The sequence below is a fragment of the Solanum lycopersicum genome, chromosome 10 (assembly GCF_036512215.1).
Source record: "Solanum lycopersicum chromosome 10, SLM_r2.1".
Taxonomy (NCBI): Eukaryota; Viridiplantae; Streptophyta; class Magnoliopsida; order Solanales; family Solanaceae; genus Solanum; species Solanum lycopersicum.
Genome location: NC_090809.1, coordinates 11040628 through 11055064, shown reverse-complemented (window position 1 = coordinate 11055064; position 14437 = coordinate 11040628). Strand labels below are relative to the sequence as shown.

General features: G+C 32.5%; 2 long non-coding RNA genes across 2 annotated transcripts; one reads left to right on the top strand and one right to left on the bottom strand.

The window, feature by feature from the left end:
• Positions 1–7285: 7285 nt before the first annotated feature.
• On the bottom strand, positions 7286–11921 carry LOC101266768 (uncharacterized). The gene is made up of 2 exons (XR_183168.5): positions 11651–11921; positions 7286–7518 (listed from the first exon to the last, which is right to left on the bottom strand). It is a non-coding gene; the product is annotated as an uncharacterized lncRNA (long non-coding RNA).
• LOC104649539 (uncharacterized) lies at positions 8264–9116 on the top strand. The gene is made up of 2 exons (XR_743463.4): positions 8264–8612; positions 8816–9116. It is a non-coding gene; the product is annotated as an uncharacterized lncRNA (long non-coding RNA).
• Positions 11922–14437: the final 2516 nt, after the last annotated feature.

The window sequence follows — 14437 nt, the reverse complement described above, 5'->3', positions numbered from 1 at the left end:
TTTGTAAACAACTGTAAATCAAATTAAGGATTTAACAGGTAGTTTCAGTTGGATTTCTCTCAAAAGCTCGTAACCAAAGTAGGCAGAGTCAGAATTAGTCGTTTGTCAAATTTGAGAGTAAGAGGGACAAGAAGAACCCTAGTTGTGGAAGACATTTGTTGTAAAATTTGGTTGAAATATAGGGATGTCAATGGGCTAGGGAAGATATAACTTTTGAGGATCGGGGCGGGACGAGGCGGGGTAGGACAAGCTTAGATATTTTTAAAATAAAAATCATGCGGTGCAGGGTGGGTTGCAGTTTTTGAATAAATGCTAAAAATCGCTTTATTTCACTTATCTTCTTGCTTTTTTCCCCTACAAGTAAAAGAAATGGCTTAGCAATTTTAGTATTTACTCTAAACCTGCGACCCGTCCTGCACCGCATGATTTTATTAAAAAAATATCTAAACTTATCCTTCCCTGCCTCGTCCTACCCTGCCCCTCAAAAGTTATATCTGCCCCAGCCCCATAGAGATTTATTTATTTAAAGCAAATTTTATAAAAATTGTCTTCCACAGCAATGGTTCTTCCTGTCTCTCCATTTTCCTCTCAAAATCTATCAATGACTAATTCTGAATCTGCCTACTTTTATTCCGAACTTTTGAGAGAAATCCTAGCGAAACTACCTGTTAAATCCTTAATTCGGTTCACAATTGTTTGCAAATCATCGCATTCACTCATCACCATTTTTCTTTCATCTCCGCTCACCTCGCCCAAACCCCACATTCCAACACCTTTCTTGTTAGTTGTTACGTCAGAACTCGCAAAAGAGAACACCATTTGTTGTTTCAAGAATCGACCTTTTCCTTGCATCTTAAATAGGAACTGAATTTCCCTTTCAAATGCCAAGAAAGGTATTTCAAAATTTGGCTGACATTGTGTATTTGTATGATTATTTTCTTGGTGAGTTGCAGAGTCTTGTTCTATGAAACCCTTCTATTTATAAGTTTACCTGTGCCTTCAATTAAGCCTTGGTCACCTCATGTGATTGTTCTTAGATTTGGTGTTGATTTGATTGAGACTGATGACTATAAGTTGATTAGACTTGTGTATCATACGAACATTATGTTCGGGTATAATGGTCTCCTAAGATTGAATTTTTTTTTTTATTAATAGTGGGGTTTGGAGGAGAGTTGTAGGAGTTGAGATTAACCATTGCATGGTGGAGGTTATGTGGTCTCGGGACTTTGTTAATGGAGTTGTACATTGGATTGCGGATGATGTGGTTCTGAATGGATGTTGAATTTGGAGTTATTATGTCTTTTAGTATAGCGGATGAGGTGTTTAGGGAGATTATGTTGCCGGATGATTTAGCTGGTGTAACTCCAATAAATTTATTGATTATGTTGTTTGAGGAATAACTTGTTGTTGTTCATTATCAGAGGGAGATAAATGGCACATTATGTGAAGTATGAATGACTAAACAGTGTGGAGTTTTGGAATCTTGGAGTAGATTGTACCGTATAAATTTTTTTGTAGGTATGGAGAAAGTTGTTAAATTTAGGAACAACACTGAAATTTTGTTTTCAACTAGGAGGAATGATCTGATTTTGTATGATTCAAATAGTTGACAAAATACAGATCTTGGGGATCTCTCACTTGTTTTATGTTCAAAATTACAGGGAATCACTTATTTCGATCTAAGGGAATTCTGTCAATTCAGGTGGGTCTTGGGAGGAATGGAGGCTTATGGACTTAATGAGTATCTGGACTATAAAATTTATCGATACAATAATGAAGAATGTGATAAGAGGATAGGGTATTTCACCAAAGCTCATGGTTGTTTGAAGGTAGTGGAAGTGAAAGTTGTTTTTATCAAATTTGGTATTTGATAATCATAATGTTCTGAATGTCGAACTTTTGTTTTCTGTTTCCTTGCATTACATTAATTGTTCTTTATTCCTGTTGCTTTTTGATGTATTTCAATTTAATTGTAGTGATTCCTTATCTTTATAATTTATTAGTTGATTGTCATATTATCTTTGTGTAGTTACTGTGATGTTACATATCATCCATTTTATTATTTTTATGCTAAATATGGCCAATCCTTTCAGGGTTGCCAAAACCGGCAATAAGGTGTGTTGTATCTCATCAATTGCACTGGTCTAACTATTTGGCTAAGTATGTATTTATGCACATTATTACCGTTTCATTGCTTCTAGTGTGATTTGATAGTCATAATTTCCATACTTTCCTGATGTCGAAAGTGACGTGATGAAGTAAATGCATCATGCCTACTTTAGCTTAACCCAAATTAGTTGATTTTTTAGCAAGCCAAGTGCATATTCTTCACTTTGTAAACAAAGTACTAAGCTATTAATGGACCCTGTACTATAGCGAAAGAGGAAGAGAGACATGTAAATATCAGTGTTTTCAAGGGCCAAAAGTCTTAAATATCAATACTTAGTAAGCATTGTTGCAACCAGTGTTTTCAAAAACGTTTTTGGGGCGAGTCCCAGGGCGAGTTTCGGGTCGAGGCGTACCAAAAATGCTCTGGGGCGTAAATTAAAAACGTGGATCCATAAGGCGTAAGTCCTAAAATTTGAGGCGTAAGCCCTGAGCATAAAAACGTAAGTCCTGGGCGTAAAAACGTACTCCCTGGCGTTTTTTACTTCTTTTTTTAATTTTTTTCTTTAAATCATATTATTATTATTGATTAATGATATTTCTCAAATAATAATTTTAATCATTTTTTCTTCATTATTGAATATTAGTTCTTATCTCACATAAAAATCATAATTCATTATTACTTTTGCTTATTTTATTAGTAATAAAACTATAAAATTGAGTATACATGTGACTACGCCCCGTAGATCAATGAGACTTACGCCCCATGTCTCGATGCTTACGCCTCGCCCCATATTGTATAAAATGTTTCGACTCACGCCCTCGCCTTCTAATACTGGTTGCGACCTTGTCTTTTATTTTTGTCATTCCAGATTGTCTAAACAAAATAAGGGGGGATAGTTTTTCTTATCTTCTTGATACATTCGATTATGGTGTCACCCATTGATACCCTAATATATTGAAACTTTATTTTAGTAAATTGCATCCTCTCATTGAACTTGGTTGACCTCAAGAAGATTGCTTTTTTGATTTTGTTGTATCACAAATTGTGTTCCATTTTTGTATCAACATAAAATATTTTGTTCTATTTCTGTATCAAGATAAAATATTTCACCTTCTCAGCTTTTTGATAGTTGGACATTTTTGTGTAGCAACTTTGTTATACAAAAAAAAATTATGATTCCTCCTTTCCTTTTTAGTTGCCATCTTCTGCTTTTCAAGATAAAATATTTTGTTGCATATTTCAAGTATATATGTCACTCAAAGTCTGATTTTGAGTTCCAACACATTATTTCAGATGCTGCATTGATCCAATTAGCATCTTGTTTACTATCCCTAGACCGAGATCATAGATCGTCTTCTTTCTATTTTCAAAGCGACGATCGACACCTATCTAAGACAAACACTTTTCAAGCTGGCAAACCTAATTCTTTCAACTTTCTGATAGTTGAAATGGTCCTAAGGGAGTCTTTAAGTGCTTCAAATTTTCATTTTCTTAGTTTTTTTTGATTGTTGGATAATTTTATGTGGTTTCCTTATTGTACAAAAAAAAATCGTTGTTAGCAGAGATTGTAACTGGAGATGTATAATACAAAGACATTCAGTTAGCACTTCTTTACTTTGCTATGTTGGGAAAGCGCGACAACATATATCTCAATTTTGTTACAAGAACTCAATATAGTAGCTTCTTCAATATGATCAAGCAACATAGTTCGAAAATTGCTTGAGGTCATATTGATTCGACTGGTGTTGTATGAATGTTAAGTCCAATTAAGATAACGATGCTACTCTTCATTGTATATAAATCATATGTTATCAGAACGATCCAAACTCGAAAGACTTGATTCCTTTTCTGCCATTGATACCTCACATCTAGGGCTCAATGAATACGAATACATATACCAATGTATGTTGTAAACTCAATCAAGTAATCAGTATAAATTCTTGATCAATAGAAATAATCTTGGGTTTTCTTATTAGAGCTAAAAGTTGCTTCACCAGAGCCTCTGCTATGAAAGTCAACCTTATTGCCGGATTTGGGACTCTTGAAAGGACTAGCCACATTTAGCTCAAAAAACCAAAAACAATGAAATCGATGAGATAGTAACATTGCAGTAACTACAAGAATATAATATGACAATCAATTTGATAAAGATAAAAAATCACAACTATTAAACTTAATATACATAAAAAAGAAACAAGAGTACAATAACAACTAATGAAATGTAAGTTAATGAAAAACAAAAGTTCTAACATACAGAACATGATAATTATCAAAAACCAAATTTGATAAAACATCTTTCAGTTTCACTACCTTGAAACAACCACAAACTTTGGTTAAATACCCTACCTTCTGATCACATTCTTCATTATTGGTTAAATACCCTACCTTCTTGTCACATTCTTCATTATTGTATCAATAAATTATGTAATCCAGCTACTCATTAAATCCATAAAACTCCATTCCTCCAAGGAATCCACCCAAATTGACATTGTTCCCTTGGAGAAAAATAAGTGATTCCATGTTATTCTGAACATGAACAAAGTGAGAGATCCCTCAAATACAAAGATCTGCATTTCGTACACTATTTGGATCATAAGAAACCATATCATTCCTTCTAGTTGAAAACAAAACATCACCGTTGTTCCTAAATCCAAAGACTTTCTCCATACCTGTAACCAAATTTATATAGTACAATCTACTCCAAGATTCAAAATTTAATACTACTTTATCACCCATACTTCAAATGAAGCTCCATCTATCTCCCTCCCATAATTAACAACAAGTGATTCCTTAAACAACATAGTCGATCAATTTGTTGGAGTTACACTAGCTAAAGCATCCGACAACATAATATCCCCCAAACACGTCCTCCACTATACTAAAAGACATAACTAAACTCTGAATTTCAAAACCATTCGGAAACCACATCATACACAATCTAATGTACAACTCCATTAACAAAAGTCTGAGACCACATAACCTCCACCATGCAATGCTTAATATCACAACTCCTACCGCTCTCCTCTAAACCCCACTATTAATCAAATAAATTTCAATCTCAGGAAGACCATTATACCCTAACACAAGATTCATATGATGCACAAGTCTAACCAACTTATAGTTGTCAGTCTCAAGCAAATCAATAACAAATCCAAGAACAAACATATGAGGCGATTAAGGCTTAATTGAAGGCATATGTATACTTTTAAACTTTTGAAAAGAAGGGTTCCATCGAACAAGACTTTGTAACTCACCAAGAAATCATCATACAAACATACGATGCCATTGCAACTTCCAACAAGTTTGAAATACCCTTGTTTGCATTTGAAAGAAAAATTCAGTTTCAACGTAAAATTCAAGGAAAAGGGTCAATTTTTAGATTCTTGAAACAACGAATAGTGATCTCTTTTGCGAGTTGTAACGTAATTCCTAACAATAAAGTTGTTGGAATGTGGAGTTTCGGTGAGGGGAGAAGAGATGAAAGAAAAATTGGTGATGCATGAATGATATGATTTGCAGACAACTAGAATCGAATTAAGGATTTAACATGTAATTTCGGTAGGATCACTCTTAAAAATCCGAAAGCAAAGAAGGCACATTCAGAATCAATCACTGATCAATTTTGAGAGAAAGAGGGAGAAATAAGAGGAACACTAGTTGTGGAAGCCAATTTTGCATTTGAAAGAAAAATTCAGTTTCGATGTAAAATTCAAGGAAAAGGGTCAATTTTTAGATTCTTGAAACAACGAATAGTGCTCTCTTTTGCGAGTTCTAACATAATACCTAACAAGAAAGGTGTTGGAATGTGGAGTTTGTGCGAGGTGAGAAGATATGAAAGGAAAATTGGTGATGCATGAATGAAATGATTTGCAGACAACTGTGGATCGAATTAAGGATTTTACATGTAATTTCGGTAGGATTTCTCTTAAAAATCGGAAGCAAAGAAGGCACAGTCAGAATCAGTCACTGATCAATTTTGAGAGGAAGCGGGAGAAATAGGAAGAACACTAGTTTTGGAAGCCAATTTTTGTAAAATCTGCTTTAAATATTGGGATGTCAACGGGCCGGATATAACTTTTGAGGAGAGGGGGGGGGGGGGGGGGGAGGGGGTGGAGGCGGGGCAAGGTAAGTTTAATTTCTATTTTAGTAAAAATCATGTGGTGTAGGGTGAGTTGCAGGTTTGGAATAAATGCTCAAATCACTAAGCTATTTATTTCACTTATCTACTGTTTAGGACCTTTAGGCCAGAAAATCCAGCAATCATATACTTACCAGATTAACCTTTTATTTGTGTTTTATTAGCTTAATCCTATAACTTATTCTTAATGAATCAGTACTTATGTTTTTTTTTCCTTGTGTTATGTTAAGTCAGAATCCATTGTTTACCTATTCTTGGGGATTGCTTCAAGTCTTATATTCAAATATGGGTGAATTTATAGAGTTATTATGTTGTAAGTTAAGGTTGGATGAGGATTAATGTATGTCATTTATGATTTATGACCTAGAGCCCTCCATCATAATTTTATTACAAGTTTAATTTTAATTATGACAATTGATTGGAAAACATGGTTTCCTCCTCAAATGATAGTTGAACATCTAATATTTTCAAACTTTGATTCTTTAGTACTAATTGTTCTTTTGTAATTTGTGTTAGCCCCTAAATACTTGTAACTCAGTTTTAATAATGAAAAATAATTCTTTCCTCAAGAAGCACATATGTGAAATTCACCCAAGTACAAGACGGAAAGAAGCAATCACTTTTAACGAGGGGAAATTTGGTCGCTGAAAAATCATATTTCGGTCGTTATTAACATATAACAACAGAAAAATAATGTCGTCACCAGTCGTTAAAAGCTTTGTGGTTAAAAGTTAACCACCGGATTCCATGTTCGGGCGTTAAAAATCTTTAGCGACAAGAAAAAATCTGGTCGCTTTATGTAATTTTTGGCGACGAAAATTTCCTTTCACTAATTAACATGTCGGTCGTTAATAACATTAGATTACAGAGGTAAATATGTTCCTTATCAGTTCTTTTAGTGAAACAATATTATATTTTTGAATTGTTTGCAAGTTCCAACTCAGTCTAATTATTACATGATTATTATTGTAAATATGTATACAAAGCACATTAAAATTTTACGAGAAATATTATTTCATATAAAGATTCATAGAAAATTCCAAAGAACTAAATTATTATATCATCAAAAGTATATCTGTCAACTTTATAACATTTATTAAAAACATAAAATACAAAAATAGGTAGCAATGGAAACATATTTAGCAACTCTTGATAAAAATATACAATTGTATCGCTAGTCTTCCACTTGTTCTTCAATACTTTTAGTTGTTAGACTTGCTGATCTGCACTTTATTTGTGGATAGATTCTTAAGACTCCAAATTTTGTTATCTGTAAAAAGAAAAAGTACATGTTAGTTTAGTAACAGATGCTAGTTTTTTTCTACAAAATCAAAATGAATCAATAAAAAAATAAATACAACTTTACGAGCTATTTAATTAAATTTATTGGACAAGAGAACTTAATTTAGTTGAATGGAACTGTCCAAAGAGAGTTTGTCTCTTCTTTTTTGAATAAGAAAAATTCAATTTGAATATTGAAGTCTGGACTTATCACAACAAAAGGTATGCAATAAGAAGTAAACAATTACATAAATAGGAAGTCGCACTAGTTATACATCCCTGTCATTTGATTTTTCTTATATTGTATTCATACCTAAGGAATATAAGAGGGGTATCGGAAGTTATAATTGTACCACAAATTACAAGTGCAAGTATTTCAGATTAGAGACAATCTTCCTGTTTATATGGCTACATCATGATTATCATATACGCTAATGCCTCACTTTTTATCAACACTATACCATTTTAGGTCTATGGCAACACTAAATTTGGACAACGCTTATAAAGTGTTGCCTTAAATACTTTTGGAAACGCTTTTAAAGTCTAGCCAAAGATTTTGACTTTTTGCTACACTAATATTAGCAACACTTCTAAAGTGTACTCTTTAATGGGATAACCTACACTTTATTAGGCCAAAAAAAAATATTAAAGAAGTATAAAAAAGAATATAACATTAAAGAAATAAAAAAGGCAACATTTTCCTATAACTTCAGCTGAAGCTTCCATTTTCAATTGAAGAACACCATTTGCAAGAACTCAAGAAGAGGATTGAAGAACGGAAGAAATCGATTTTTACTACGATTTTCGTCACATTTCTGTCAAACTTCAACTGAAGAACACCATTTTCAGCTGAAAGATCGAAGAGCGCTGCGATTTCTCTGATGATGAACTGAAGAAGACGATTTTCCTCTCAGAGCTTCGTTGTTCAAGATTAGAGAGCCGAAGAAGACGATTTTCTTCAAAGATTCATGGGTAAAACTGTTGTTCCATCAGATTTCCTTTTGAAAATTGAAAGAAAATGTTTCACAAATCAACTTGTCTCATATCTTAAAGCTTTAGGGTTGTTGGAATAGAGTTGATCAGGTAAGAGATTTTATCTTCAAAAGTCTAAATTATAGCTTTAAGATTTTGATATTTTTGTGTGTCAGTCAAAAATTTAAGTTAGGATTTTTATGTTCTTGTGTTGTTGATACGAATTTTGTTAATTTTGAGATATTAGTTTGTAGTTGTATTACGTATAAATGGGCAGATTATCTTTGACAGACTAATTTTTCTCTTGAATGTAGAAGTTGAAGTTAAGTCGCCTTTATCTGAAGAACTGAGTTGTAGCTAAGTCGTCTTTCTTCGAAGAACTGAAGTATTGAAGCTGGTGATACCTACGATATTTTCTCCCTAATATAGATTTCGTCAAGTGTAAGTAGCTACTCTACATGAATTTCAAAAGGTTTTAATATCTGTTTTAATGTTACTGTTTTTTTAGTCTTCCTGAGTTCATAGTTGTGCTCGCCTTAAGCTTGGTTTGTTCCTTTGTTAACCATATTGATTCTGTCTTGTAGCTGTTTGCTGGTAAAATTTTTCTTTTTTCGACTACATGTCTTGAAGTGTCTAGAAGTCATTTTGTTGTTTCTCTAGTGCATTTTCAAGTATACATCAGAAACTTTAGTTCAATATTACTTAGTTGTTTTGGGATCACCTCGTAGTATGAATTTGCTAAACTTGCTTTGTAGTTTGAGTTGCACTATATAGAAAACGAATCATATGCCTTAGAGATAGGAGATATAGGATAAATCTTTCAAGTCTAGAAGGGGTGTAGTAACTTGTGAGAGCGTTTTGCAAGAGCTGGACATTACCGTTATGACAAATAGAAAATTTCTTCCTATAAAGGGATCTATTAGCAAAATAATAGTAATAGACTTTAACTTTTGTGAACGGACAGTAAATAACTTCTTATTTTTTACAATAACAAGTAACTGTGTATGACAAGTTTGATTGGTGACCTAAAAAATACATTTTATTACTTTCTATAACTGGTAAAACTACATTGATCGCGTAACATGCTTTAATTGTTAATGTATATAACTTAACTCCTTAGTAAAACAGTTATTTCTACGTCTTTAATTGTTTTATTTATTTTTCTACTTTCAACTTGAGGATTATACTTTCTTTCTTTTCTGCTAACTATTAATAGCAATAACAGAATAGAAGTAGAAGATTTGTTTTTGTAGTAGGGACAACCTGTTGAGTTTTAGATATTGTTGAAAGTGAGGCTTACTTCGTCTAAGGCAACACTTTTAAGCGTGATCAATAACTCTGAAAAGGCATCGCTTTTAAGTGTAGTCTAATAAAAAATAGGTGTTGCGAATGCACGTCTTCAAAGCATGTCCTTATACCTATTTGGCTACGCTTTATAAGTGTAGCCAAAGATGACAACATTTAAAAAGTGTTGCCTAATGTCAAAGGTTACGTTGTCCAAAAGTGTAGCTTTTTATCAACATTATGAGAAGTTAAAGGAAGAGATATTAGTGCTAAATTGTTTAACTAATCTCATTTATAAGTTTGAACCGTTAAAAATATAGGGCACAATTTTACATAATAACAAAGAAGAGGTCCTATATTTTAAATGTCACTACCAACTATTATCAAGAAAGTATTTTACATATGAAAAGATCAAGTTCGCACATGAGAACAAAAGATAATCTACTTAAATGTAACTAAGAGTATATAAAAGTGTCTCTGTCTAACGACTTGAGATTAGTGATCAGTAGGCCACACAAAATTAAAGAACTTGCACCTTGTCTTTATTTGTTACACCCGAGACCCACAGAAATTGGTAAGAGAAAACTTGATGGTAGTCATGCTACAAAATATTTTCTTTATATTTCATTCACCAACTAAGGATTGAGAATAATCCTAGAAGAATGAGAAGATGCCAAGCTCTGCATAGCTTTAAGTTTGAAGAAAAAATGGTAGTTCTTATGAGGATAAAAAGTTTCAATAACTAAGTTGATGAGTTAATTATAAGAACTTCGTTGTTTAGTATAACTCAACAGCCACGTAGTTCTCTGATTCCTTTGTGCAGTATCATTGATATTATGTTGTCGTAGCTCAATGTTGATCATCTCTTTACGCATTGACTACAATTCTTTTTCTCCTCTTTTTTGGTTAAATATGAAACTAAATGTTCTCATATATAATGAGTATTAACCATGTCTTAATATTTTATACATATCCCAAATAAAGAGTGTCATGTTAGTTCACGTAGTCCTCGCAGAAATAGGATTCCCGTCAAGCATAGCTCCAATGTGTCCCATAGTTCTTGACATTATTAGTGGTTATATTGAGGGCGAAGATCTCCACCAGACTTCATAAAATAAGTAGTCTTTTGGTTGGGTGTTTGCAATTTTTTAATTTCTTTCACTCCAAATGCATAGTGAGTTTGCTCTCTCCATAACATTCTCTTTCGATGCCTAAACAATCTTACTCTTTTTTTATTTATCAATTATATGTTTTTTTAAACCATGCAACATACTAAATGTGTATGTGTAGAACAAAGGTTCTTCTATTTCATAGTACTATATTAGATACACTATAACATCAGAAATAAATATTTATTTCTTATCTAGTTCATGGGTTTAAAAAGCCTCCAATTGAAATAGAATTAGTCATCTTTCTCTTTAAATTCAAAAGCATCACTGCCTGTCACTTCGGGTGCAAAAAAAATACTTAGTTCATCTCTAGAATGGTAGAAAGGATTAACCAAATCATTCAATAATCACCACCTTTATTTTCAACCAAAGATACCACCAAATATCTTCTAAGCTTAATAACACAAGCAGATTAAAATATTAATAAAAACAAGCAGACAGAAAACCATATAAAAAGAACCCCACTTGGAACATAGTGAGGAAATTTATGATCAGACAAACTATGTGTTCCCCAACTGCAATTGATGGTTAAAACTGCAGAATTATAGCTAAATGAGCAGGAAATAAGAATGCTAGTTCATTTGGGCAACTACTGATGTCGATTTGTTGTCCAAACAGTTCAAAACTAAAACAGCTTACTTTGATGTAAAATGGTCGCGAAAACTGCAATAGATGAAAAAAATAAGAATACCATACCCATATCCAACGCACTGAACTAGGTTTTAGGGTAATCTCCAACCCTTAATCTCCATAGATGTAATTAAGATGCTTGCTTACTAGGGCCTTCATCGCCGATTGAGATTGCATCGGCTCCAAATCGACAAATTGAAAGAATTTTGGCAGAAACTCCATTCCATTTAACAAAACCTAATATATTTTTGGGATAAAAAGAGAGAATTTTGATGTTATGTTTCTCGGGTTTGGAGAAAATTGGGAAAAGGTAGCGGGCCTTTGTTTTTTAATCAATTACTTTATTTTAAGGACAACTTTCACATATAGCAAACAAAAAAATCATATTTGTATAATATAGCAAACTTTGCATAATTGCGTTCCATAGCAAACATAAAAACTGTATAATTCGCTATACATATAAAAATATATAATTCGCTGGCTAAATTGTATAATTCGCTGGGCTAAATTGTATAATTCGCTGGCCTATTTTGCTGCAATTATATAATTAGCTTTGCATACAGTTGAATCGAATTAAAATGTATGTATATTGCATAATTATAAGTGTATGGCAAGAAGATATATGTTTTTCTCGCTTTATACAAAAACAGAAACACAATATATACACTTCTGTTGTATAAAGCTAGAAAAAATTGTATTTCACTGCAATTATATAATTCACAATTGTATAATTCTTGGCATTTTTCTCTGCAATATTTGAAGTAAAATGTTTGTAAATTATATAATTAAGTGTATAACACGAATATATACATTTTTGCATGTGTATATACAATTTTCTCTCGCTTTATACAAAACAGAAACAGAAATTATACACTTCTGTGTATAAAGCGAGAGAGGCGAGAATGAGAGAGTGGCGAGCGAGACTTCTGGGAGAGAGACGCCTGGCAAATTTTTGCCAACGTTTGCTATGGAGCACAATTAAATCAAACCCTAACTATTCCATTTAATTTAGGTTATTAGTTTGCTATTTTATACAATTTTCCCTTATTTTAACGAGGGAATATTATTAATTTTAAGAAACATATATTATTCATTAATTAAAATTGAACAAAATAAATCATTAACAACCAGAAATAAAATTAGTCGTTATAAATACACTTATAACGACTGGATTCATTTTCCTTCGTAAAGTATTGGTCGCTAAAGGTCAAGTCGAAGAACAATTAATACCAAAGAATTAAGGAAAGAAACACGTGTGAAATTTTTATTATTAAAACTAATTTACAAGTATTTAGGGGCTAACACTAATAACAAAAGGACAATTAATACCTAATAATTAAAGTTAGAAAATATTAGACGTTTAACGATCATTTAAGGAGGAGACGAAGTTTTCCGATCAATTCCCATAATTGAAAATTTAACTTATAATAAAATAATGATGGAGAGCTCTAGTTCATAAATCATAAATGTCATATATTAATCCTGATCCAACCTTAACTTACCACATAATTACTCTATAAATTCACCTATATTTGAAAATAGACTTTGAAGTAATCCCCAAGAATAGCTAAATAGTGAATTCTCACTTACTATAACACAAGGTCAAAAGAAACATAATAACCAATTCTTTAATAATAAGTAATAAGATTAAGCTAATAAAACACAAATAAAGTGTTAATGCGGTAAGTATAAGATTGCTGAATTTTTTGGCCTAAAGGTTCTAAATAGAAGATAAGTTAAAGTAATAGCTTAGTGATTTTAGCATTTATCCCAAACCCGCAACCCGCACCCCACCCTGCACCGCATGCATGACTTTTATTAAAAAAATATCTAAACTTTTCCTGCCCCTCCTCGTCAGCCCTGTCAATCAAAAATTTTATATGCCCCAGCCCGTCGATCGACATCCCTATATTTAAAGCAAATCTCAACGAAATTGTGTTTCTTGTCTCTCCTTCTTTCTCTCAAAATTAAATGATTGATTCTGACTTTGCCTACTTTGGTTCCAAACTTTTGAGAGCTATCCTATTGAAACTGCTTGTTAAATCCTTAATTCAATCCACATTTGTCTGCATATCATGGCATTTCACACATAATGAATTTTTTCTTTCATCTCTGCTCACCTCGCCTAAATCCCACATTCCAACACCTTTCTTGTTAGGCTTTACATCATAACTCATAAAATAGAGCACTATACGTTATTTCAAGAATCGTCCATTTTCCTTTGATTTTATATTAGAAATGAATTTCCCTTTCAAATGCCAACAAGGGTATTTCAAAATTGTTGCCAATTGCAATGGCTTCATGTGTTTGCTTGGTGAATTGCGGAGTCTTGTTCCATGGAACTCTTCTATTCATACGTTTATTAGTATACTTATGTCTTCAATTAAGCCTCAATCACCTCATATGTTTGTTATTTGATTTGATGCTAATATTTCTAAAACTGTTGACTATAAGTTAGTTAGACTTATGTATCATATGAATATTGTGCTTGGATATAATGGACCTCATGAGATTGAAATTTATTCGATTAATAGTGGGGTTTGGAGGAGAGTGGCAGTATTTGAGATTAAGCATTGCATGGTGGAGGTTATGTGGTCTCATGCTTTTGTTAGTGAAGTTGTACATTGGATTGCGTATGGTGTGGTTCCGAATGATTGTGGAATAAAGAGTTTAATTATGTCTTTTAGTATAGCGGATGAGGTGTTTAGGGAGATTATGTTGCCAAATGCTTTAATTGGTGTAACTTTAACAAATATATCTGTTGTGTTGTTTGAGAAATCACTTGTTGTTTTTTATTATGGGAGGGAGATAGAGATGACACTTTATTTGAAGTATCAGTGATGAACCAGTATG